The sequence below is a fragment of the Puma concolor genome, chromosome A1, assembly GCF_028749965.1.
Source record: "Puma concolor isolate L17-30 chromosome A1, mPumCon1.1.hap2, whole genome shotgun sequence".
Lineage (NCBI taxonomy): Eukaryota > Metazoa > Chordata > Mammalia > Carnivora > Felidae > Puma > Puma concolor.
The window spans coordinates 136,160,163-136,187,360 of record NC_141667.1 but is presented as its reverse complement, the minus strand read 5'-3'; the positions used below and the strand labels follow the sequence as shown (position 1 = coordinate 136,187,360).

The 27,198-nt window shown below is 41.3% G+C and overlaps 1 long non-coding RNA gene across 4 annotated transcripts in view; it reads left to right on the top strand.

Annotated features, from left to right (window-relative positions):
- Positions 1-27,198, top strand: part of LOC147584492 (uncharacterized) — a 167,973-nt gene that overhangs the window by 84,551 nt on the left and 56,224 nt on the right. For all 4 annotated transcript variants that reach the window (XR_015250481.1, XR_015250483.1, XR_015250482.1 and 1 more), the window contains one exon: positions 14,596-14,726. This is a non-coding gene — a long non-coding RNA (uncharacterized LOC147584492). The remainder of the gene's footprint in view (positions 1-14,595; positions 14,727-27,198) is intronic.

Genomic DNA, 27,198 nt, shown 5'->3' with positions numbered 1-27,198 from the left:
CATTCAGCCTAGAGTAGTGGGGACAGTGAAAGGAACTGGATACAGTTCAGATTATCAGCAGTCACGTACAGCACGTGATGAAGGGTGAGATACTGGGCTTCCATGGCAAGGTGAGGTCTATGTATTCTCACTTCTCCATCCTCATTAGTATTCAGTAGAAGGGTCTCTTGTTGAAATCTGTAATTTTGGGGGTGAAAAATACATTTGTACGGTTTGGGTGAGGCCAGCCATTGCTTGTACAGTATTTTAAGCCCAGAAACATGAGTTAAGTCTTGAAGGAAATGCCATTGCATTTGTATCATGTTTAGCTGCTTTGACTCAGACACAACAGTTAAAAGCAAGAATATCAGAAAAATTTGGGACGGTATATGTTTCTGAAAAGAAAACAACAACAACTAACAAACAGTTCAGCAGTCTGATGAATAAAATCTAAGAGTTGGAAACAAGATGGCATATGATTCCTAAGACCTCCTTGTGATACTTAAAAGATGCAGTGAACGTGTTCTATTGATTTCAGACTTCTTTTTTATTTTTTTTAATGTTTATTTATTTTTGAGACAGAGAGAGCATGAGCAGAGGAGGGCAGAGAGAGAGAGAGGGAGACACAGAATCTGAAGCAGGCTCCAGGCTCTGAGCTGTCAGCACAGAGCCCGATGCGGGGCTCGAACTCTCGAGCTGTCAGATCAGGACCTGAGCTGAAGCTGTACACCCAACTGACTGAGCCACCCAGGTGCCCCCAGACTTCTTATTAAAAGGGAGACCGCGAGAGAGACCCTGATAGGTCACTTGGCAATGTTCTGATCCACGATCCTTAAGAAAAAATCTGGCAATTTTGTGTTATAAGGTAGAAGACTATAATAATTACACAGCTCAAAATACCCCGAGGGCATTAGGGAAGCAGGTGGTGTCCTGAACAACTGCTGTTTGCTTGCACTTCACCCAACTTCTTGTTCAACCCAGAGGTTCTCAGACTCTTGCGTGAGAAGACTCTTGGTAGGACCTCTGCATTTCCTCCCTCCCTTCTCTTCCTCCCCTCCTCCCCCTTGCTCTATTTAAAACAATTCTATAAAACTATCAAACAGGATTTGTGAAAACACTGGTGCCCTTTAGATGGAATGCTAATGATAGAGCTGATTTATTTTTAATGTGATAGGTCTATTGTTTTTGCCAAACCATGGAAGAATCCAAACACGTACGAATCCAGACCAGCAGCCACTTGGAAGGCATTGCCAACTTCTCGCCATCCCTGGGCGGCACCTTGAGAATTGCTGTGATAATTACCTAGTGCAGTGCTTCTTAACCCTGGTTGCATATTAAAATCACCTGGGAAGATTTTAAAGCCTTCTCACTCCAGACCAATTAAATCAGAAACTCTAGGGACAGGACCTAGACATCCGCAATTTGTCAGAGATCCTCAGGTAATTCTAACCTGCAGCCAGGGCTGAGAACCAGTGGCTTAATGTCATGTTGCGTTACTGTTGGAGTCGGGACACTGTGGTAACAAGAGGCAGAAGTGAGCGCCCATCTCTGCCCCTCATAGCCCTCTGCTTTTTATCTGATTGGAGTTATATAAAGCCTAAGTGGAACTAAGATTAAGCTGGTAATTGTCATGGCAATGCCCTAGATTTTTCTATCAAATCCAATCTTATTTGTGATGGGAGACGCAGAAGTGACTCTAGTGATGTTAAAATATTTCTGCTGCTATTTAGAATATTCAGCATTAAACTCGATAGAGTTTTTGCATAAAATTTCAAACATGAAAACTTTTAGAAACAGCAGATCTCACCTGAATAAAAAAAAATTATCATTAATTGTAAAGTGTGCTTGATCACAGAGAATTATCTAGGCAATCAGCGTCATGTATAGCCTTTAATGCCTCCTGTCTGCTGAATGTGAGTTCTGCATATTGAGCACAAATTTGCAAATTTCTCTAGCTTATGCCTCATCACTCCCTTCTTTGATTAAATATAAAGTAAGTGGGATTTGAAAATCGTAAAGCTGGGAGGAACCTGTGGAAACCATTTTGTCTAGCCCCGTCACTTTGCACGTGTATGCCAAACCCAGGAAGAGAGTCAGGCTACTACTTTGGTCTTCTGTTAAATTCATGAATGCTCTATGGATGACTGAGGCATCTTTCTTTTTTTTTTTTTTTTTCAACGTTTATTTATTTTTGGGACAGAGAGAGACAGAGCATGAACGGGGGAGGGGCAGAGAGAGAGGGAGACACAGAATCGGAAACAGGCTCCAGGCTCTGAGCCATCAGCCCAGAGCCTGACGCGGGGCTCGAACTCCCGGACCGCGAGATCGTGACCTGGCTGAAGTCGGACGCTTAACCGACTGCGCCACCCAGGCGCCCCTGCCTTATTATTATTTTAAAATACACGTTCCTTCCTCCTATTCCCCTCCTACCACATAGGAAACTGTTCCAATGTATTTTTTTAATGTGCATCTTTTAGTTTGTATGCGTTCTTTGATGGTCCATATAAAAATGTAGTTTTAATGGTACTGTGTTCTATACTTCATTCTGTATCCTTTTTTCACTATATTTTTAATATTATACATGTTTCCATGTGTATTTCAAGTGTGTAGCCTTCTAAGTGCTTCCCCAGTCACAGGTAATGAGCACCTAGCTAGTCTCCAATGTTCTGTCCCTATGAACAACCTCGAATTGTATAACCTCTTGTATGTCCCGTTATAGATGTATGTGAGACTGTCTTTGTGATAGGTCCTCAGGAATGGGTTCTAGTTATGTTCACACTTAATCTGACCAAATGGTGCTTTCAATTTGCCGGGTTGCACCAGTATACATGCCCACCAACAAAGCATGATATTGTCATCTCTCCACCAACACCTGGCATGACCCAGCTTTCCAATATCTGCCGATAAAATAGAAGGAAGAGAATGTCTCGTTTTGGTTTTGTTATTTTAAAGAGACTTTATTTTTTATTTATTGTATTTATAAAATATTTAATGTTAATCTTTGAGGCAGAAAGAGACCGAGTATGAGCAGGGGAGGGGCAGGGAGCAAGGGAGACACAGAATCTGAAGCAGGTTCCAGGCTCGGAGCTGTCAGCACAGAGCCCAACTTGGGGCTCGAACCCACGAGCTATGAGGTCATGACCTGAGCAGAAGTCAGACGCTGAAGTGACTGAGCCACCCAGGCACCCCTAGACTTTATTTTTTAGAGACATTTTAGGTTCATAGTAAAATTGAGGGAAAAGTAAAAAGAATTCCCATATATAACCTTGTCCCCCATGAGCCTCCTCCACTATCAACATCCTGCACAAGAGTGGTTGGTACATTTGTTACAATTAATGAAGCTACAGTGACACATAATAGCCACTCAAAGTTCAAGTGTACATTAGGGTTCACTGTTGGTGTTGTAGAGTCTGTGGGTTTTGACAAATATATAACGACATATATCCACCATTATAGCATCATACAGAATACTTTTACTGCCCTAAGAATCTTCTTGCTCTCTGATTCATCCTTCCTCCCTCCCTAACCTCTGGCAACCACTGATTTCTTTTTATTTTTTAATTTTTTTCCTGTCTCTTGCTTTGCCCAGAATGTCATATACTTAGAGTCCTACAGTAAGTACCCTTTTCAGATTGACCTTTTCCGTTTCGTAATACGTGTTTAAAATACCTCTGTCATCTCATGGCTTAATGGCTGACTTCTTTTTAGCAATGAGTAATATTCCATTGTCTTGAGGTACCACAGTTTATCCATTTGCCTACTGAAGGGCATCTTGGTTGTGGCCGTTGAAAATAAAGCTACTATAAATATCTGGGTGCAGGTTTTTCGTACATTTTCAACTCATTTGAATAAATACCAAGAAGGGCCATTGTTGGATTACGTGGTAAGAGCATGTTTAGTTTTGTAAGAAACCGCTGAACTGTCTTCCCCAGAAGTTCTTCCAGTTTGCATTCCAGCAGTATTGAATGGGAGTTCCATTGTTCCACATCCTCACAAGAGTGTTTGGGATTTCAGCGTTGAGGATTTTGGCTATTCCAATAAGTGTTAGTGGTATCTGATTGTTGTTTCAGTTTGCATTTCTCTAATGACACACGATGTGGAGCCTCCTTTCGAATGCTCATCTGCTGACCGTGTATCTTCTTAGGTGAGGTGTCTATTTAGGTCTTTTGTCCTTTTATAAATCAGATTTTTAAAATTTTCTTACTGTTGAGTTTTAAGAGTTCTTTGTGTAGCTTGGATCACAGTTCATTGTTAGATGTGTCTTTTGCAAATAATTTTTCCCCGTCTGTGACTTGTCTTCTCATTCTCTTGACAATGTCTTTTGCAAAGCAGAAGTTTTTAATTTCTTTAAGAATTTTTTTTAATATTTATTCTTTATTTTTGACAGAGAGAGACAGAGTGCGAGCCAGGGAGAGGCAGAGAGAGAGAGGGAGGCACAGAATCCAAAGCAGGCTCCAGGCTCCTAGCTGTCAGCACAGAGCCTTACGCAGGGCTTGAATTCACGAACTGCGAGTTCATGACCTGAGCTGAGGTCGGAAGCTTAACTGGCTGAGCCACCCAGACGCCCCATGAAGTTTTTAATTTCAATGAAGTCCAGCTTTGCAATTATTTCTCGCACGGATCACGCCTTTGGTGTTATATCTAAAAAGTCATCAGCATACTCAAAGCCATTTAGATTTTCTTTCTAGATTAGATTTAATCGATTTTCTCTATTTTGTAATAATGGCTATGTTTAACCATCAGCTCACAAAATTCCTGAAGATTTAACAGTCAGCTCTTATGAGCTGCCATGAGCCAGCTGCAGCACACCAGCCTTGTGGGAATAGAGAAAATTGGACCTATTATTTACAGTACGTACCAGAATAAATTCCAAATGGATCAGAGACATAAATGTAAAAATAAAACGAAACCTTACAAGGAAAGACCAGGAAAGATGTGGATAAATTCCTGTATAACCTGGGAGTGGGGAACGTCTTCTGAATTATGGCTTAAAATCCATAAGCCTTAAGGGAAATGGGATTATATTAGTTTCATAAAATGAACTGAGAATTATCATTTCTTTTTGCATTTTTTGAACAATTTCTCTAACATGGGAATTGTGTTTGTAAAGGTTTAACAGAGTCCATTTTAAAAGCATCCAGGTCTAGAGATCTTTGGGGTGGAGTTTTAACTACCAGTTAAATTTCTTTAATCCTTGTGAATCTGTTTTAAATTACGTTTTTCTTCCTGTGCCAGTTTGGCATTTGGTGTAGTTTCAAGAAATTTATGCCTTTTATCTATCTTTGCTTTCAAAATCTCTAATTATTTCCTCATCTTCATTATTATTTTTTTTTTCAACGTTTATTTATTTTTGGGACAGAGAGAGACAGAGCATGAACGGGGGAGGAGCAGAGAGAGAGGGAGACACAGAATCGGAAACAGGCTCCAGGCTCTGAGCCATCAGCCCAGAGCCCGACGCGGGGCTCGAACTCACGGACCGCGAGATCGTGACCTGGCTGAAGTCGGACGCTTAACCGACTGCGCCACCCAGGCGCCCCTCATCTTCATTATTTGATCAGGTTTTACTTAGTTGTTTTTTTTTAACCTCTTTTCTTCTATCATGTAAGAAAATTATTATTTTTATCTTCTATCTATTATTTTTATCTTCTATCATGTAAGAAAATTATTATTTTGTTTCTCATTATATCCTTTCTTATATTCTTTTTTCTTCTTTGTTTTGATGTTCTTTTTGATCAGTTCTTGAGTTGGATGCTGAGTATATTTCTTTTCAACTTTTATTGTTTCCTGATAAACATATTTACATGTGTAAATGCTCTTCTAAATATTTGTTTAGTTATATCCCACACATTTTGTGTTTTCATGCTCATTTAATTCTAGATATGTCTTCATTTTGATTATAATTTCATTTTTAACCTATGAGTTATTTAGTAGTGTGGCTTTTTTAATTTCGTAATTTTTTTGATGTTTATTTATTTTTGAGAGAAAGAGAGAGAGAGAGAGAGAAAGAGAATGAGCGGGGGAGGGGCAGAGAGAGAGGGAGACAGAATCCAAAGCAGGCTCCAGGCTTGAGCTGCTGATGCAGGGCTCAAACCCACAAACCATGAGATCATGACCTGAGCTGAGGTTGGACCCTTAACCCACGGTGCCACCCAGGCGCCCCATTAATGTGGTATTTTTAAAGTATGGAACATTTAAAGAAATTCTGTTATTTATTTCTAAAGTTATTTCATTATGTTTGGAAGATGTAATGTATAAGACATTGCTCCTGGTGAGTTTATTGAGACTGCATGTAGGCCTGATACATTCATGTTACTTTGTGGGTGTTTCTAAAAATGTATATTTGCAATTTGTTGCATGAACTATTATGACATATATATATATATATATATATATATATATATGAAGATATTTATTATACACAGCATACCATTAGAACATACCTATCAAAGATGTGAACAGTATAATTAATAGTATAAGCCTACCAAGTATACCGTTTAGATAAAAATCTGCTTAATTTTTGTTTACTTAATACACTTCTGATAAGTGGGTATTAAAAATTACAACTATTTTTATGTTACTCTCTGTATGCTGTCAGTTACTGTAACCTATTATTAGGTTCATATATGTTTGTGATGGTTATATCTTCTTGCTTTATTGTTTTGTTTACCTTAAAAAAATTTTTTTTATCTTTATTTATTTTTGAGAGAGAGGGAGACAGTGTGTGAGTGGGGGAGGAACAGAGAGAGGGAGACACAGAATCCGAAACAGGCTTTAGGCTCTGAGCTGTCAGCACAGAGCCAGATGCGGAGCCAAACTCACATGACCTGAGCCACCCAGGCGCCCCTGTTTTGTTTACCTTTTACATCAACTTCATTTTTTGTCAGCTACTATCATTGCTGGTTTTCTTGGTGCGTCTTTTGGTTTTATGAATATTTCTCATAGACAACATGGTTTTGGATTTTATTTTTATATCCTAATACTATTAGAGAATACTTGTTTTTTATTTGTGAGTTAACTCCATTTACATTTATTGTAATTGCTGTTGTATTAGAAATGACTTCTCCTACCATATCTCATATTTTATTGCATTTTCTTTTTGTTTTCTCCTGGCTCAAAAAATTATTTTATTTTTGTTCAAGTGTGGCTGCCTTTAAGACCCTTATTCATGTTTACTTATTAATTTCTTGAACTTATCAATATCTGTATATTTCTTCTAACTAAACAAATAATTTAGTGTTTTGTGTGTGTGTGTGTGTGTGTGTGTGTATAAAATTATTATTGTACACACACACACACACACACACACGTCCTAATGGTTCTGCTTCTCTAATTGAACTCTATTATTCCCAAATACAGAAAGAGGGGACGGGTTAAAATAAGATAAGGAAAACTCCAAACCTAGAAACATCAAAATAAAACTTAAGAACCTCAAAGATGAGGAAAGAATTGTAAAAATTTCTAGAGAAAATAAAGAGATCATCAATGAGAACAAGAATTAGGTTAGACAGTGGGCACAAGGTGACAAATGGAAAAATACTTTTTAAATATTAAAGAAAAATAAATTTTAACCTAGATTTTATATTTATCTTTCAAATTGTCTTTCCAATGTAATGGCTTAAATATATATATATATATATGTGTATATATATATATATATATACACATATATATATACACACACATATAAATATATGAAATAGGGAGAGGGAAGATGGCGGCGTAGGAGGACGCTGGGCTCACCGCGCGTCCTGCTGATCACTTAGATTCCACCTACACCTGCCTAAATAACCCAGAAAACCACCAGAGGATTAGCAGAACGGAGTCGCCGGAGCCAAGCGCAGACGAGAGGCCCACGGAAGAGGGTAGGAAGGGCGGCGAGGCGGTGCGCGCTCCACGGACCGGCGGGAGGGAGCCGGGGCGGAGGGGCGGCTCGCCGCCCAAGCAGAGCCCCCGAGTCTGGCTTGCAAAAAGCGGAGGGGCCTGACGGACTGTGTTCCGACAGCAAGCGCGACTTAGCGTCTGGGAGGTCATAAGTGAACAGCTCTGCTCGGAAAGCGGGAAGGCTGGAGGACAAAGGGAAGGAGAGCTGCTGAGCCCCCCGGACGACAGAGCTCAGTTTGGTGGGGAACAAAGGCGCTCGCCAGCGCCATCTCCCCCGCCCATCCCCCAGCCAAAATCCCAAAGAGCACCAGTTCCTGCCAGGGAACTTGCTCGCTCCGCGCAAACACCCAACTCTGCGCTTCTGCGGAGCCAAACCTCCGGCAGCGGATCTGACTCCCTCCTGCTGCCACAGGGCCCCTCCTGAAGTGGATCACCTAAGGAGAAGCAAGCTAAGCCTGCCCCTCCTGCCCCCGTGCACCTTGCCTACCCACCCCAGCTAAGACGCCAGATCCCCAGCATCACAAGCCTGGCAGTGTGCAAGTAGCCCAGACGGGCCACCCCACCCCACAGTGAATCCCGCCCCTAGGAGAGGGGAAGAGAAGGCACGCACCAGTCTGACTGTGGCCCCAGCGGTGGGCTGGGGGCAGACATCAGGTCTGACTGCGGCTCCGCCCACCAACTCCAGTTATACACCACAGCACAGGGGAAGTGCCCTGCAGGTCCTCACCACACCAGGGACTATCCAAAATGACCAAGCGGAAGAATTCCCCTCAGAAGAATCTCCAGGAAATAACAACAGCTAATGAGCTGATCAAAAAGGATTTAAATAATATAACAGAAAGTGAATTTAGAATAATAGTCATAAAATTAATCGCTGGGCTTGAAAACAGTATAGCTGACAGCAGAGAATCTCTTGCTACAGAGATCAAGGGACTAAGGAACAGTCACGAGGAGCTGAAAAACGCTTTAAACAAAATGCATAACAAAATGGAAACCACCACGGCTCGGATTGAAGAGGCAGAGGAGAGAATAGGTGAACTAGAAGATAAAGTTATGGAAAAAGAGGAAGCTGAGAAAAAGAGAGATAAAAAAATCCAGGAGTATGAGGGGAAAATTAGAGAACTAAGTGATACACTAAAAAGAAATAATATACGCATAATTGGTATCCCAGAGGAGGAAGAGAGAGGGAAAGGTGCTGAAGGGGTACTTGAAGAAATAATAGCTGAGAACTTCCCTGAAGTGGGGAAGGAAAAAGGCATTGAAATCCAAGAGGCACAGAGAACTCCCTTCAGACGTAACTTGAATCGATCTTCTGCACGACATATCATAGTGAAACTGGCAAAATACAAGGATAAAGAGAAAATTCTGAAAGCAGCAAGGGGTAAACGTGCCCTCACATATAAAGGGAGACCTATAAGACTCGTGACTGATCTCTCTTTTGAAACATGGCAGGCCAGAAAGAATTGGCACGAGATTTTCAGTGTGCTAGACAGAAAAAATATGCAGCCTAGAATCCTTTATCCAGCAAGTCTGTCATTTAGAATAGAAGGAGAGATAAAGGTCTTCCCAAACAAACAAAAACTGAAGGAATTTGTCACCACTAAACCAGCCCTACAAGAGATCCTAAGGGGGACCCTGTGAGACAAAGTACCAGAGACATCACTACAAGCATAAAACATACAGACATCACAATGACTCTAAACCCATATCTTTCTATAATAACACTGAATGTAAATGGATTAAATGCGCCAACCAAAAGACATAGGGTATCAGAATGGATAAAAAAACAAGACCCATCTATTTGCTGTCTACAAGAGACGCATTTTAGACCTGAGGACACCTTTAGATTGAGAGTGAGGGGACGGAGAACTATTTATCATGCTACTGGAAGCCAAAAGAAAGCTGGAGTAGCCATCCTTATATCAGACAAACTAGACTTTAAATTAAAGGCTGTAACAAGAGATGAAGAAGGACATTATATAATAGTGACAGGGTCTATCCATCAGGAAGAGCTAACAATTATAAATGTCTATGCGCCGAATACCGGAGCGCCCAAATATATAAAACAATTACTCATAAACACAAGCAACCTTATTGATAAGAATGTGGTCATTGCAGGGGACTTTAACACCCCACTTACAGAAATGGATAGATCATCTAGACACACGGTCAATAAAGAAACAAGGGCCCTGAATGAGACATTGGATCAGATGGACTTGACAGATATATTTAGAACTCTGCATCCCAAAGCGACAGAATATACTTTCTTCTTGAGTGCACATGGAACATTCTCCAAGATAGATCATATACTGGGTCACAAAACAGCCCTTCATAAGTTTACAAGAATTGAAATCATACCATGCATACTTTCAGACCACAATGCTATGATGCTTGAAATCAACCACAGAAAAAAGTCTGGAAAACCTCCAAAAGCATGGAGGTTAAAGAACACCCTACTAACGAATGAGTGGGTCAACCAGACAATTAGAGAAGAAATTAAAAAATATATGGAAACAAACGAAAATGAAAATACAACAATCCAAACGCTTTGGGACGCAGCAAAGGCAGTCCTGAGAGGAAAATACATTGCAATCCAGGCCTATCTCAAGAAACAAGAAAAATCCCAAATACAAAATCTAACAGCACACCTAAAGGAACTAGAAGCAGAACAGCAAAGGCAGCCTAAACCCAGCAGAAGAAGAGAAATAATAAAGATCAGAGCAGAAATAAACAATATAGAATCTAAAAAAACTGTAGAGCAGATCAACGAAACCAAGAGTTGGTTTTTTGAAAAAATAAACAAAATTGACAAACCTCTAGCCAGGCTTCTCAAAAAGAAAAGGGAGATGACCCAAATAGATAAAATCATGAATGAAAATGGAATTATTACAACCAATCCCTCAGAGATACAAACAATTATCAGGGAATACTATGAAAAATTATATGCCAACAAATTGGACAACCTGGAAGAAATGGACAAATTCCTGAACACCCACACTCTTCCAAAACTCAATCAGGAGGAAATAGAAAGCTTGAACAGACCCATAACCAGCAAAGAAATTGAATCGGTTATCAAAAATCTCCCAACAAATAAGAGTCCAGGACCAGATGGCTTCCCAGGGGAGTTCTACCAGACGTTTAAAGCAGAGATAATACCTATCCTTCTCAAGCTATTCCGAGAAATAGAAAGGGAAGGAAAACTTCCAGACTCATTCTATGAAGCCAGTATTACTTTGTTTCCTAAACCAGACAGAGACCCAGTAAAAAAAGAGAACTACAGGCCAATATCCCTGATGAATATGGATGCAAAAATTCTCAATAAGATACTAGCAAATCGAATTCAACGGCATATAAAAAGAATTATTCACCATGATCAAGTGGGATTCATTCCTGGGATGCAGGGCTGGTTTAACATTCGCAAATCAATCAACGTGATACATCGCATTAACAAAAAAAAAGAGAAAAACCATATGATCCTGTCAATCGATGCAGAAAAGGCCTTTGACAAAATCCAGCACCCTTTCTTAATAAAAACCCTTGAGAAAGTCGGGATAGAAGGAACATACTTAAAGATCATAAAAGCCATTTATGAAAAGCCCACAGCTAACATCATCCTCAACGGGGAAAAACTGAGAGCTTTTTCCCTGACATCAGGAACACGACAGGGATGCCCACTCTCACCACTGTTGTTTAACATAGTGCTGGAAGTTCTAGCATCAGCAATCAGACAACAAAAGGAAATCAAAGGCATCAAAATTGGCAAAGATGAAGTCAAGCTTTCGCTTTTTGCAGATGACATGATATTATACATGGAAAATCCGATAGACTCCACCAAAAGTCTGCTAGAACTGATCCATGAATTCAGCAAAGTTGCAGGATACAAAATCAATGTACAGAAATCAGTTGCATTCTTATACACTAACAATGAAGCAACAGAAAGACAAATAAAGAAACTGATCCCATTCACAATTGCACCAAGAAGCATAAAATACCTAGGAATAAATCTAACCAAAGATGTAAAGGATCTGTATGCTGAAAACTATAGAAAGCTTATGAAAGTAATTGAAGAAGATTTAAAGAAATGGAAAGACAGGGGCGCCTGGGTGGCGCAGTCGGTTAAGCGTCCGACTTCAGCCAGGTCACGATCTCGCGGTCCGTGAGTTCGAGCCCCGCGTCAGGCTCTGGGCTGATGGCTCAGAGCCTGGAGCCTGTTTCTGATTCTGTGTCTCCCTCTCTCTCTGCCCCTCCCCCGTTCATGCTCTGTCTCTCTCTGTCCCAAAAATAAATAAAAACGTGGAAAAAAAAATTAAAAAAAAAAAGAAATGGAAAGACATTCCCTGCTCATGGATTGGAAGAATAAATATTGTCAAAATGTCAATACTACCCAAAGCTATCTACACATTCAATGCAATCCCAATCAAAATTGCACCAGCATTCTTCTCGAAACTAGAACAAGCAATCCTAAAATTCATATGGAACCACAAAAGGCCCCGAATAGCCAAAGTAATTTTGAAGAAGAAGACCAAAGCAGGAGGCATCACAATCCCAGACTTTAGCCTCTACTACAAAGCTGTCATCATCAAGACAGCATGGTATTGGCACAAAAACAGACACATAGACCAATGGAATAGAATAGAAACCCCAAAACTAGACCCACAAACGTATGGCCAACTAATCTTTGACAAAGCAGGAAAGAACATCCAATAGAAAAAAGACAGTCTCTTTAACAAATGGTGCTGGGAGACCTGGACAGCAACCTGCAGAAGGTTGAAACTAGACCACTTTCTGACACCATTCACAAAAATAAACTCAAAATGGATAAAAGACCTGAATGTGAGACAGGAAACCATCCAAACCTTAGAGGAGAAAGCAGGAAAAGACCTCTCTGACCTCAGCCGTAGCAATCTCTTACTCGACACATCCCCAAAGGCAAGGGAATTAAAAGCAAAAGTGAATTACTGGGACCTTATGAAGATAAAAAGCTTCTGCACAGCAAAGGAAACAACCAACAAAACTAAAAGGCAACCAACGGAATGGGAAAAGATATTTGCAAATGACATATCGGACAAAGGGCTAGTATCCAAAATCTATAAAGAGCTCACCAAACTCCACACCCGAAAAGCAAATAACCCAGTGAAGAAATGGGCAGAAAACATGAATAGACACTTCTCTAAAGAAGACATCCGGATGGCCAACAGGCACATGAAAAGATGTTCAGCGTCGCTCCTTATCAGGGAAATACAAATCAAAACCACACTCAGGTATCACCTCACGCCAGTCAGAGTGGCCAAAATGAACAAATCAGGAGACTATAGATGCTGGAGAGGATGTGGAGAAACGGGAACCCTCTTGCACTGTTGGTGGGAATGCAAATTGGTGCAGCCGCTCTGGAAAGCAGTGTGGAGGTTCCTCAGAAAATTAAAAATAGACCTACCCTATGACCCAGCAATAGCACTGCTAGGAATTTATCCAAGGGACACAGGAGTACTGATGCATAGGGGCACTTGTACCCCAATGTTCATAGCAGCACTCTCAACAATAGCCAAATGATGGAAAGAGCCTAAATGTCCATCAACTGATGAATGGATAAAGAAATTGTGGTTTATATACACAATGGAATACTACGTGGCAATGAGAAAAAATGAAATATGGCCTTTTGTAGCAACGTGGATGGAACTGGAGAGTGAGGTGCTAAGTGAAATAAGCCATACAGAGAAAGACAGATACCATATGGTTTCACTCTTATGTGGATCCTGAGAAACTTAACAGGAACCCATGGGGGAGGGGAAGGAAAAAAAAAAAAAAAGAGGTTAGAGTGGGAGAGAGCCAAAGCATAAGAGACTGTTGAGAACTGAGAACAAACTAAGGGTTGATGGGGGGTGGGAGAGAGGAGAGGGTGGGTGATGGGTATTGAGGAGGGCACCTTTTGGGATGAGCACTGGGTGTTGTATGGAAACCAATTTGACAATAAATTTCATATATAAATAAAAAATAAATAAATAAAAAAAATAAATAAAATAAAATAAAAATAAAAACCCACAAAAAAATAAATAAATAAATAAATAAATATATGAAATAAACAAATATATGTATATTTATTGTTAAAATATAAATATATTTATATTATATTATAATTTATAATATATTAGTTATAATTATATTTATAATATATTATATTATATTGTTAAAATATAAATATATTTATATATATACATATATTTGTTTGTTTATTTCATATAAGACTAAGAATGACATTATACTGAAAACATGTATTGGAAGCAGTGCTCAATATTCAAGAAATATGGTAAAGGTGACAAAGTCCCTGTTAAGGACCAGAGTGAGAAAAGGAACAAATTTACAAATATATCCAAATATTTTATATATATCCAAATATATATAAAATTGTAATATATCCAAATACATTACAAATATATCCAAAAACACCTATTTGAGATAATATAATATGAGTATATACTCCCCTTTGAGGGAAGGGGAATATATATATTGCAGGGATTTGACCTTATGAAATGTGAACACTGGTTAAAGAGTCTTTATAAGGCTATGGTGTTTACGTCGAGTGTTGGAGTCAGGAGGTTTGGAATAAAAGACGGAAGTAAAGAGGGGGTGATCAAGACAAGCCGGAACCCATAAACACAAGCCGGAGCCTGTGAGGACAGACCAAAACTCCTTTTAGTTCCTGTTGCCTCTAATCTTGATTTTACGTGTTTCCTACAGAAACTAGAGCCTTATATCATGATTAGCAAACACCCCTGGTCTGGGGGTCAGTGAATCTTCGTGGGGATCTGCAGAAGGTGCAACTGTTGGAAACTCCCCGGCTGCTTCACAGTCGTGAGGTGAGCTGGCAGGTGAGCAAGAGTGCCCTGCAAACCTTTCACAGGGATCTTGCTTATGGCCCATCTAAATGGAAATGCACAGGAAATGGGGTTTGGGGAAACCAGAGTCAGCCTGGTCAAGCGGCCACAAAGCCAGTGCTCATACGTGTTAGTACCCTTGCTCCTACCCTCCACGTCTTCGAGCTCTCTTCTGTATTTCCTCTCTTTACCCTTTACTGCTGACCTCTAGGAGAGTTTGTCCATCTGAGCTTTCAACTCACTGATTTATTCATCACCTTTATCCATCTTGCTTTATATCTTAACTAGTGTTTTAGTTACTTCAGCTGTTACTTATTTCATACCTTATATTCAGTTTGGTCCCCTTTAAAAAAATGTTTGTTTGTTTGTTTGTTTGTTTATTTAGAGGCAGAGAATCCCAAGCAGGCTTTGCACTGTTAGTGCAGAGCCCAATGTAGGGCTCGATCTCATGATCCATGAAATCATGACCTGAGCCCAAATCAAGAATCTGATGCTTACTCAACTGAGCCACCCAGGAGCTTCTCAATTTGGTCCTTTTTAAATGTTTTCTTATTCTTACTTCATGTTGCTTACATCAACGTTAACTTTTTTTATTTATTTTTTTTAATTTTTTAATGTTTATTTAATTTTGAGACAGAGAGAGCGAGACAGAGCACGAGTGGGGAAGTAGCAGACAGAGAGAGGGAGACACAGAATCCAAAGCAGGCTCCAGGCTCTGAGCTGTCAGCACAGAGCCCCATGTGGGCTCAAATTCACGAACTGCGAGATCATGACCTGAGCCAAAGCCTGCCGCCTAACTGACTGAGCCACCCAGGCTCCCAACATCAGCGTTAACTTCTTAATGTATTTGTTGTCATTAATTTCTCATTCCATCTCTTGGCATAATTCTGATTCATGTGGTCTATACTGTCGAATTTGCCTATCTTTCTAACATAGTAGCTGTAATCCTTACATGGATTTCTGGGTTTTTTTTTTCTTTCTGTTTTTTTGTCTTTTTTGGCCCCAAGATCTCTTGCTCCCTTTGACTACCAGCTACTATGCATGGTTATGGATTGGGACATGGCTCCAGCCCAGACTCTAATTGACGTACCTGTAAGTGAATTAAGCCAGGGAAGAGAGCCCCGGGGCCACAGAACTGTTGGTGATCATTCCCATTTGCCCACCATCCAGAAATAACTTCTCTAGTGTGTATTTCCTATTTAAGGGAAATGGGAAACAGGCTCTAGACTCTGAAAACATTACAGTCTCTGTTGATTTGCTCTCCTTGCCCTGGGGGTTCAGAGTGGGAGGGATCCAGTGGTGAATACCCAAGGGTAGCTGGTCAGGGCACATTCCCTCTTTTCATCCCTCCTCACTTCCGTGGGGCTTTTGCTCTGCCCTTGTTGTACCCTGCTGACCCCTGCAGTCTCAGCTGTTGCTGCCAGTTTCTGTGGTGATTAACAAACTGATTGTCCACCTCGGGGAGAAGCAACAGAAAGTTGTCCTCCTCTGGCTGCCCTCCCCAGGCTGAAGCCATTCTCCCCACCAACCCCCTGCCATGTCCCTGCCAACCACCCCCCCCCCCCCGCCCCCATCCGTTTCCTGAGTCTGCAGACTTCCCAGAGACTTTTTATAGTGCTTTATTTTATTTTATTCTTTGTTGTTAGTTCCTCAAATTCGAGTTTCCCCTCCGGCTTCTGTAGTTTCTTTAGGGTTGATTTTCAGGAAGGAGCCAGTGGCTAATGTAGTTTGTCATCTTGACAGGAGTAGAGAATGGTTTATAGAATGAGCAGGTGTAGCAACAGAAAGGGGAGAGAATCTGAGACAGCAGTTGCAGGAATCTTAAGAGAGGAAGGCTACAAATGAACCTCAAGAGGTGTTTTTTCTGCATTTAATTTAAAATTATTCATTAATATTTAATATGTATGAGCATGTATGTATAAGTGTGTATATGGACATATGTATGTATGTATATGACTTTAAAAGTGAAATAATGCTATCAGGCTTATCATTGAAAAACAGCAATCTCTGGGGCACCTGGGTAGCTCAGTGGATTAAGTGTCTGACTCCTGATTTTGACTCAGGTCATGATCTCACAGTTCATGAGTTTGAGCCCTGCCTGGGGCTCTGTGCTGACAGTGAGGATCCTGCTTGGGATTCTCTTTCCCTCTCTCCCACGTAAGCTTTCTTTCTCTCTCAAAGTAAATGAATAAACTTAAAAAAAAAATAGCAATCTTCACCCTTTCCTACCCCAATATTGTGCCCCACGGCAACAATTTTCAACTTAAAAAAAAAAAAACAACCTTTCTTAAAAAATAATTAAAAAATTTTTAAAAACCTTCTTGAAGTGTTTATTTCCACATTAAAAAAAAATTTTTTTTAATGTTTATTTGTTTTTGAGAGAGAGACAGAATGCGAGTGGGTTAGGGGCAGAGAGAGAGGGAGACACAGAATCGGAAACAGGCTCCAGGCTCCGAGCCATCAGCCCAGAGCCTGACACGGGGCTCGAACTCACGGACCGCGAGATCGTGACCTGGCTGAAGTCGGACGCTTAACCGACTGCGCCACCCAGGCGCCCCTCTCTTTCTATTTTCTTAGGGTTAATACTTGCCTTCCCCACCCCCAAGTGTTCAGCGCTCTCTGTGCCTCCCACAATTCTCTGAATACTTTGATAAGTGTTGAAAACATCAGGTAATCTAGCGGATTCTTTCCCTTCCCCATACCCTTCCCTCTGTGCAGACTTCATTTTCCTGCTTATCATCTCGGCAACTTCTTTTGCCTGCCTCCCGTGTTAGGCCTCCCATCTCCTAATTTTGTATCTCTCTCTTTCTTGAAACTTTCCCTTGTTTGGTGCTGAAACACCAGCAGTCTCTTTTGGCTGCTTCCCAAGAAAGAGTCCGTAGGAAGTTAAGTTTAAGTGTGGGTGTGGTGATCATTTGCCATTTAGGCAGCCCCAAATATTCGAATACCCCTTCCCATTTTGTTAACAGTTTCCCGTGTTATAAATTCTATATTCTTTTTTTTTAATATTTGTGTATTTATTTTGAGGTGGGGAGGGGCAGAGGGACAGAGAGAGTGAATCCCAAACAGGCTCCGTGCTATCAGCACAGTGCCCGACATGGGGCTTGATCCCACAAACCGTGAGATCATGACCTGAGCCGAAATCAAGAATTGGACACTTAACTGGTTGAACCACCCAGACGCCTCTAGAGCTTTTACTATTATGACTCTGTGAACAGCTTGTCTCTCTGTTTTTTTTTTTTTTTTTATGTTTATTTATTTATTTTGAGGGAGAGAGTGCAAGTGGGGGAAGGGCAGAGAGAGAAGAAGAGAAAGAATCCCAAGCAGGCTCAGTGCTGTCAGTGTAGAGCCCGATGCAGGACTCGATCCCACGAACCCTGAGATCATGACTTGAGCCGAAATCAAGAGTCAGATGCTTAAGCAACTGAGCCACCCAGGTGCCCCTATAAATTCTATATTCTTTTTTTTTTAATTTTTTTTTCAACGTTTTTTATTTATTTTTGGGACAGAGAGAGACAGAGCATGAACGGGGGAGGGGCAGAGAGAGAGGGAGACACAGAATCGGAAACAGGCTCCAGGCTCCGAGCCATCAGCCCAGAGCCTGACGCGGGGCTCGAACCCACGGACCGCGAGATCGCGAGATCGCAACCTGGCTGAAGTCGGACACTTAACCGACTGCGCCACCCAGGCGCCCCTAAATTCTATATTCTTAACAAAGAACCCTGTTCAGGTCGTTCTCCGGTTGTTGGATTGCAGACCTGTGATTTTGATCCTACCACTCAGCTGCATCCGTGCCAGAGTGAGAATCTGGATCCCCAGCCGTATTACTTGGGAAAGAGGCAGGGCCGAGGCTTCCACTTGGCCGGGGAATCTCTGGGTGAGGCAGCCCAGCAGGGTTCTGGAATCCAGCGTGTGACTGACGCATCTGATTTTGCAGCCTCCTGATGATGGCAGAGGCAGAGCCTGGATCTGGTGCCTGTGGTGATGGCAGCATCCTGATGCGGTGGCTTCTGTCCGAGGCACTGACTCCCTCAGTGGGCAGACCTGTGCTGGGGGGTCAGTCCTGGAAGTACAGTCCATTTTCTCCCAATCTGTGCACTCTCTGTATCTTGTAACTTGTCCCTTTGGCTTAAATTGGTGTGTTAGAGTCTGTTATAGTCTGCTATAACAGAATACCACAAACTTAAGGCCAACAGAAATGTATTTCTCACAGTTCGGGAGGCTGGACGTCCAAGGTCAGGTTCTGACGAGAATCCCCTTCCAGCTTGCCGACTGCTGACTTCTGAGTGTGCCCTCGCATGGTGGTAGGGACAAGGGAGCCCTTTTCGAAGGGCATCACTCTCATTCTTGAGGGTTCCACCTCGTGACCTCATCGCTTCCCAAAGGCACCCCCACCTTCTGATACCATCGCATTGGGGGTTAGAAAATTCTAAAATTCTAAAAATTCAACACGTGAGTTTGGGCGGTGAGGGGGAGACACAAACATTTAAACCGTAGCAAGTATCTAGAGTAACTTCTGCTGTGTTAGTCTAACCTGGACAATGTGCCTTGTATGCCTATAGGTATCGTGATTCTACTGCAAGACATGTGAGTTTGAAAGGGAACAGATTTCTAATTTGGAAACTCGTTTTCCTCAAAAACTAGAAAGCCTTTCTCCATTGCCTCTGGCTTTTAGTGTGGTTGCTGAGAATTCTGAAGCCATTCTTTTTCCTGGGTCTGTATGTGATTTACTTCTCTGCAAATCTTTTTTTGTTTTGTTTTGTATCGAAGTAGTATTTACTCTTAGTTTTTTGTTTTTTATGCTGTCAAGTCTATAAATGGTCATATTTTAAAGATTCAGAGAGTTCTGTGTGTTGTCTTATGAAAAAACAACTGTTTTCTGACTTTGTCCCCCCCCCCCCCCATCCCATTTCCTTACTGTTAGAAGCAACCACTTTCACTGCTAGTGTATGTGAATATATAATTAACGCATTTTTAGCACACATGAAGGGGATCCCGGGAAGTCTTTCAAAATTCTCACATTTGGCTTTATACATCAAAGTAGATAACTTCCTTGTACCTAAACAGACTTTGGGGTGTAGGCGTTAGAGACCCTGTAATAGCAGTTGGTGAGTTTTTCTTCCCCTTTCACTTATTTGGTGGTAGGATCTGAACCTAGGCTGAGATCTGAAAATGGAAGGAGGCTCTTCTTCCAGGGGATGACAAGTAAGAGATCTGGTGAATTGGGGTCCCTAAAGTTCCTGGCACCAGCACTTGGGATACGACTCCTGACATGGGGAAAAGGCTGGGGAGTGAAATCTAGAGAGCTGGAGTAGGAAGCTGCAGAAAAGTGGTATATGGAGCTTCTGAACTGAGCTGAGCCCTAAGAGATTGGAATCTGCCCCCCATGGAACCTATAAAAACCACTGTACCCCGGGCAGGGAAGTGTACAGGCGGAAGCTAGTCTCAGGCGGTCACTTTGGACCCTACTTAAGCACCGGGCGAAACAGCAGCATCAGACAGAGGAAGCCAGTCTAGGCTGTCTGGGCCTCAGCTACAACTGTGTATACCTTCGGTGTGCTTACTTGTTCCATGACAACCAGCTGCAGAAACTCTTACCAATTTCTTTGGCTTCAGGGGAGTACATTTGGTTTCTGGAGCAGCAAAGCAGTGAGATAAGAACAACCAAGATTCCTTCCTGAGACTCATTAGAATCCTGGAATTTCTACATGGATGGAGGGGACAAGGGATTCCAAGAGATAAACTGATTTCCTGCTAAAATGGTTATTGAGCGTGGCATCAGGGACCCCCGGGACAAGGCTGGCTGCTATTCAGGAGTCTATGAAGGGTGCCTGGGGGGCTCAGTTGGAGGAACCTGTGGCTCTTAATCTCAGGGTCGTGAGTTTGAGCCCCACGTGCAATGTAGAGATTACTTAAATAAAACTGAAAAAAGGAACAATCTGAAATAAGACATATTGGTTTACACATATTATGATTTACTTATCCTGTCTCTCAACTTCTCTCGACACTAGCAACTCGGGTTAGCTGTTGTTATGGACAGAATGTTTGTGTCCTTCCCCACTCCACCCCAAATTTCTATGTTGAAATCTGGACCCTACCCCCCTGCCCCCCACCCCCACCCCATGTGATGGTGTTAGGAGGCAGGGCCTCTGGGAGGTGATTAGGTCACAAAATTGGAACTTTTGACACTAATGAATGCGGTTAGTTTCTTTATGAAAGAGACCTGACAACTCTTGCCTCTTGTGCCGTGTGAGGACACAGTGAAGAGATGATCATGTTTGAATCAGGAAGCAGGATCTAACCAGACAGCAAGTCTGTGGGCACCTTGATCTTGGACTTCTCAGCCTCCGGAACTCTGAGAAATAAATGATGTTTAAGCCATTCAGTCTACAGTATTTTTACGACAGCAGCCTGAATGGACTAAGATACCTGTGCTTTCTTCCTTCCTCCCTTCCTCCCTCCCTCCTTCCTACCTTCTTTCCTTCCTGTCTGTCTTTCTTTCTTTCTTTCTTTCTTTCTTTCTTTCTTTCTTTCTTTCTTCTTTCCTCTTTATTTTTCTTTCTTTTTTCTTTCTCTTTATTTTTCCTTCCTTCCTTTTTCTTTCTTTCCCTTTCTTTTTTCTTTCTCTTTCTATCTTTATGTCTTTTTCCTTTCTTTCTTTCCTCTTTCTTCTTTCTTTCCCCTTCCTTCCTTCCTTCCTTCCTTCCTTCCTTCCTTCCTTCCTTCCTTCCTTTCTCTTTCTTTTTCTTTCTTTCTCTTTCTTTCTTTCTTTCTTTCTCTCTCTCTCTCTCTCTCTCTCTCTCTCTTAGCATGTCACGACAAAAGGTTGGGGAGAGGAAGGAGCCAAAAGTGGAAGGGATTAGAGCTGACATAATTTTATTTGTCCAAAGTCCACCCCGACTTGCCCATGTTAAACCAGACTAGTTTCTACTGCTCACAAGGATAGATTTGAATCCAATTTGTATATTCTGTGGTTTGAAAAGCCATTTCAAAACATTAACTTGTTTTTTGGAATACATTGGATTTTTTAAATCAAAGGGAAGAAAAGCATAGCAGCTTAAAGCTGAGCATAAGGAGCTCTGGCCTTTAGTTTCCCTAAGCAATAACTAAAAACAAGAAAACTCAAAACCAAAACCATAAAACAAAAACCCCAAATAAAAGAAACACGTGGTGCATCTGTAGATTCATACACCAGGATGAATAACACAGTTTCAACAGACAATGATAAGCCTGATAGGACTTGCAGGGCAGTATTGGCTGCAGAAGCTTTTCTGGAAATGAAAAGAGGCAAATAGCCCCAACCAGGCCCCACATCTGTGTCTCTCACTAAATGGCCTGTCTGTTCCATCACAGCCGTTTTCAAGGTCCTGGAAATCAGTTCCCTAGCTTAATCCAAGGTGAATTGGACCCAGGGAATCTTTCGGCCACACTCAATTCTCCCATAGCCATGTTTGCACAGACATTGTGTCAGCTGCCCTGATTCCTTGGGTGATGTGGGGGTGTAGCTATGACCGTGACTAATGATAGACACGCTTGTCCTTTGTAGGTAGGGAGAAAGGGCACTAAAGAACAGTTCCATGTGTTAAATGGAAGGTGTAGGTTGGAAATGAACAAACGGATTCCAATAAGATAAGGCAGATGATTTAAGTTTGATAACAAGTGGTTATAACTTGAAGAAATTCGAATATGAGAGGTTCTAGTCAAGCATTTTTCACTGGAAAAAGCAAATCTCTAAAGTAAGCAAAAGTAATCAGAATGTATCAACTCAAGAGAGAACAAGATATGGCACTTGGAAAGGAAAGGTAATAACGGCAATAATAATGTTCAGGCTCTGTTATTTTTTGAGGTTGGTTCAATAAAATGTAATGTAACATTAACAATTTCTTGGGAAAAAAAACCAATCAACTGCTCTTCTCTTTTTATCTATGGCTCTATCTTCCACATGAATTATTCACTGCTCTGGTTAGTCCCTTGATGCATCCCTGAAGACTTCTGGGATGTGAGGTTAATGATGAAAGTAAAATTTGTAGTATTTCATTTAAGGACAAATGTTAATTAAAGCTTTATTTATAAATGCTCATCTGTTTGTTTTGGACCCAAATGCCTCTTCATTTCTGCTAGTGATTTCACTTCATTCAAATCTAGGATTCTTCATGGGTATGTTGTAGTCTGAATGTTATTCCATCCTTTTCACTTCAAAATACTCTATTCACAAAAAACAGTGATTCCTTTCACATTGCTTGCTAAAGCCGTTATCCTTTCCCAGCCTCTGAGGGATGGCTATGTAATGTGTTACACTGAGAGCAAAATAAAGCTTGAGGCATTGTTTTCTAGGTGTTTCTGTTTACTAAGGCTGCACAGCAGAATCCTAACATAATGTTCAGCTTGGGTTTATTTTTCCAGGTATCTTGTATGATATTTTTGAGAGTCTTTTTTTAACCAAGGGCTTTATAAAGATAATAAAATACGTTTTTGAGAATAATTGAAACTAAATCCTGAAATTAAAACTAATTATCGAGTTTAGCATCAATACAGACAACAAACTACCAGCTGTCATCAAGTGGAATTTCAGCTAATTTTCTCCCTCTCCTACACGTGTGGCTCAGGGGATATTTTCTGTTAGTATATCTGTCCTCCTGGGTTCCTCTTTCCCTCGACAACAGTCCATATTCTTCAGTGTCCCAGGCTGTTTATTATGGGATGGGCTCATATTGCTGTTCTCAGACTGTTCTGTATGTATGTCATGGCTACTGTTTGCTTCAAGTCTAGGCCTTACCAGTTGTTTCTGTAGATCTGATTGAGTGTGGAATACTCTAGAAAATACCGATGTCCTCCTCTACCTGTGTGCCTGGGAGCAACTATGGGTTAGTGCCCATCCCTCCATTCTCTGCTTCTCATCTGAGCACTGTCCCACATCCACCTTCTCTCTTCCAGCTGTGGTATGGCCCTCCCACTGTTCTGTTGGGTGATGTGAGGGTTCTGTTCACTTTCTTTTGGCTGAAAGAGTTTTCTCCCTCATGGAGGTAAGGTGAAATAGATTCCTCCATTAAGTGCTACCAAGATGTTTTCTACTTAGTGCCATTAGACAACCCCTAAGTAACAGTGGTTCAGGAGATGTAGGACTCCCATCTACCACTCATCCAAGGAAACCACTTAGACACAAAGATATGTGTTGCAGGAGTTAGAATTGCTTGTACCTCCATAACCAACCAAATGAAGTTCCTTTACTTGGAAACTGGGTCTCTTCTTCACATACTTTGCCAAAATACATAGTCTGGCCAAAGGATGGAGGAGTCTTGATAATTTGTTCATCTTTTAAACCTTGCTAGTAAGATGAATCAGTGCCAATCAGACGGACATCAACTAGTCTAATCAGATGGACCAAACAGGTCAATTTTCAGAACCTATTTTCGTATCTAAACTGAGTCACTGCAGACCAATACAGAACTCATCCTTTTCCAAAAAACTACTATCTCTGTTAACCCTTCTACAGTTTGACATCATTAGGAAGGCACAAAGCACTTAAAGAGATGAATGAATTGTTACATCCACAATGGCTAACATAGTATTTATGTCACTTTACTAAGTGCCTTTTCTTTTTAATTAGTTTCATATTCCTAGGCTTTCCTTTTGTTTCTGCAATTCTTCTTAGGACAACTGAAGCAGAATCCAATATAAAATCTCTCTCCCTCCCCTTTCTCTTTCTCTCCCTCTCTCTCTTCCTTCCTTTCCTCCTATTCCTTCCAATTACTTTGGAAAGAAGTTTGGCTTACTACTTACTGGACATAGAATTGATAACTTGTTAACCCATACATTTTTTAATGCTGTCTGTATCAGATTAATCTCTAACAGCTTGGGGGAAAAAAAAAGAAGCTTGGGTCCCACTTCTAAACTACTGAAACAATCTGTAGGCATGAGATTTAAGAAGTCTGTGTTTTTAAAAATCTCTACTCTTAAAAATATTCTAATGTGCAGCCAGATTTGAGAACCCACAGCCTGAGTATTGCCTGCTGTAGCCATGATTTGTCAAATGCTGCATCTGATCACACTGATTGTGTTGGAGTTAGTCTCATTTCGTTTAACTCTCTCCTTGATGACCTGGCTACAGGGACAGAGTAGTGGCAAGGATAAGAGTGTGAATAGTCACATTAGACTGCCAAGTTCAAATTCTGACTTTACTCCTGTCAGTTTATTGAGCAAGTTATGTGATCTCTCCATGCTTCAGTTTATTCATCTGTAAAGTAGGCATTAAAAACAATCCTATCTGAGAGCATTGCTGGATGATTAAATAAGATGAAACACATAAAGCACTGAGAACAGCACCTGCTACCTAGTAAATGCTGGCCAAATCCTAGCCATTGCCATTCTGTGATCATGATGCAACAATCATAGAGGTCTCCTGGGTTTGGAAGGGCTTTGAAAGATGATCTGGACTTCAAGCAGTGGGATATTAGTATGATCCCATTTTACAGGTTAGAAAGCTCAGGTTCTTAATTGCTGTGCCTGCCCAAGATGATTCAAGATGAAAATAACAATGATTATAATAACAAAAATAATAACAAGTAATATCTGTTGTGTGGTTACTACATGGCAAACCCTGCAGGAAGTGTTTGAGGTAACATATCATTAACCCAGTGCTTTTCAACCTTTAACGTGCCCACAGAATCACCTGGTGGTCTCGTGAAAATGTAGATCCTGACTCCATAAGACTGGCATGGCGCTTGATAGGCTACATTTTGAACAAAACCCTGGGTGATGGTGGTACTCTGCTGGCCCAGGACTCGCACTTTGAGTAACACGGGTTTAACCTGAGCAACAGCCCTATGAGACGGCTGCTGTTTTTTGTCCCTATTTTGCATATAATAACTAAGGTTGTGAGGGTAAATATCTTTCTCAAGGTCACAGAACTTGTAGTGGTAGTACTGGGGCTTGGACCGATGGTCTCATTCCAGAGCCTGCCTTCTTAGCAACCACACCCGACTTCATTCATGCATATGTGACAGTGGTATCTATGCCTATTTGGCTTCTCTTACTAGGGACCAGAGTGTAGAACAAATGGCATATATTCCCCAAAGTTTTCAAGTCATGTTCCTACTTAAAGCAAAGATACCTAGGGAATGTTCCATATGGTTTTAATTGTACATCATAGCCCTGGCACTTTCGGCCAGAATGACCCATCCACGCCTGTGGCTTCTTTTGCCCATAAAAAAAAGTCTTAAATTCCAGCTGGTGTCAAGCCTAATGCTCAGGTCACTCCGGAGCGATAACACTGGCTCCCACCCTTTTTAACCGGACCTTCATTTGGCTTGAACTTATTTCGCCAAGTTTTGGATCCTTGGCTCTCCCTTACTTTTTTTGTCTTAGCAGCAGACCCAGAGATACATCTCTCAGACTCCTTTTGAAGAAAGAATGTGTTGCACAGCATCAAGGACTGGGCTTAGCTGACTCCTGCTGTTCACCCCTTCAGTCTGCTTCAGCTTTGGGGCTCAGGCCAAACTCTCAGGCCCCCAGGCCTGGCCACTTCCACCAGGGCTGATCCCTCTGAATCCACTCTTTGCTCAGCACCCCTCACTGGGCTGGTAGAGACCTTGTCAGCTTGGCATCATGTCACAGGTGTGACAGCTTCCCATAAGCAATCCTACTCTCTCCTTTTGTTTACACAAGTGTTACTGACCAGTACTGTAAAGATTTTGTCTCCTAGCCATCTTGGAGCCTCTCCCCAGAGGTCCCAACCAACAGCTCCCACTGCTCAAGGGAGACCTCCCTCTCAACCTAATCCAAGTTCCTGACCCTCAACTGGTGCCTGACCAAGCCTAGTCTGGTACTCAGTGGACATTCACCACAAGAGAGGTGCTTAGTTATACACAGTCACTCAATAAACAAGTGCATGTTGAGTGACCATTGTGTACTTCTATCTTTATAGGCATAATCACCTCTTCTCAATGTCTGAGATAAAGAACAAATGTGGCAGATTTATATACCGTGCCTCTATGTAGCCTTTGGTTCCTGTGGTGAATTGTTTGCTGGAGTTTTAACTTCAGCAACTAACATACTGTATTTGAGGATCGTTGGCAGCTGCCTACATAATTACAGTGTTGTAACATAGTGAGGAAAAACAAATGTCACCAAAATAAGATAAGAAGTGACTAGCTATGTCTCCGGTGAAAAAACACACATGAGTCAGCAACAATGAACTAGAGTTCACAAAGTCAATCACATGCTGGATACAGAAAAATAAAGAGTAAGACTGATGGTTGGGTTTTGGTTGTTGTTTCTTTTCGTTTGTTTGCTTGTTTATTTTCTAGCTTATTAATACTACACAGAGTCCTGGGTCTTGATTACAATTTCAGATAGGGAGACAGGCAGTTGTAAACCTGATTTAATTTAATGGGCTCTCAGAAAGCTCCCCATATTTAAATATCCCTATGTGGAGGGCTTTGGAGTTTTGAAGGAGGGCAAGAGGGGA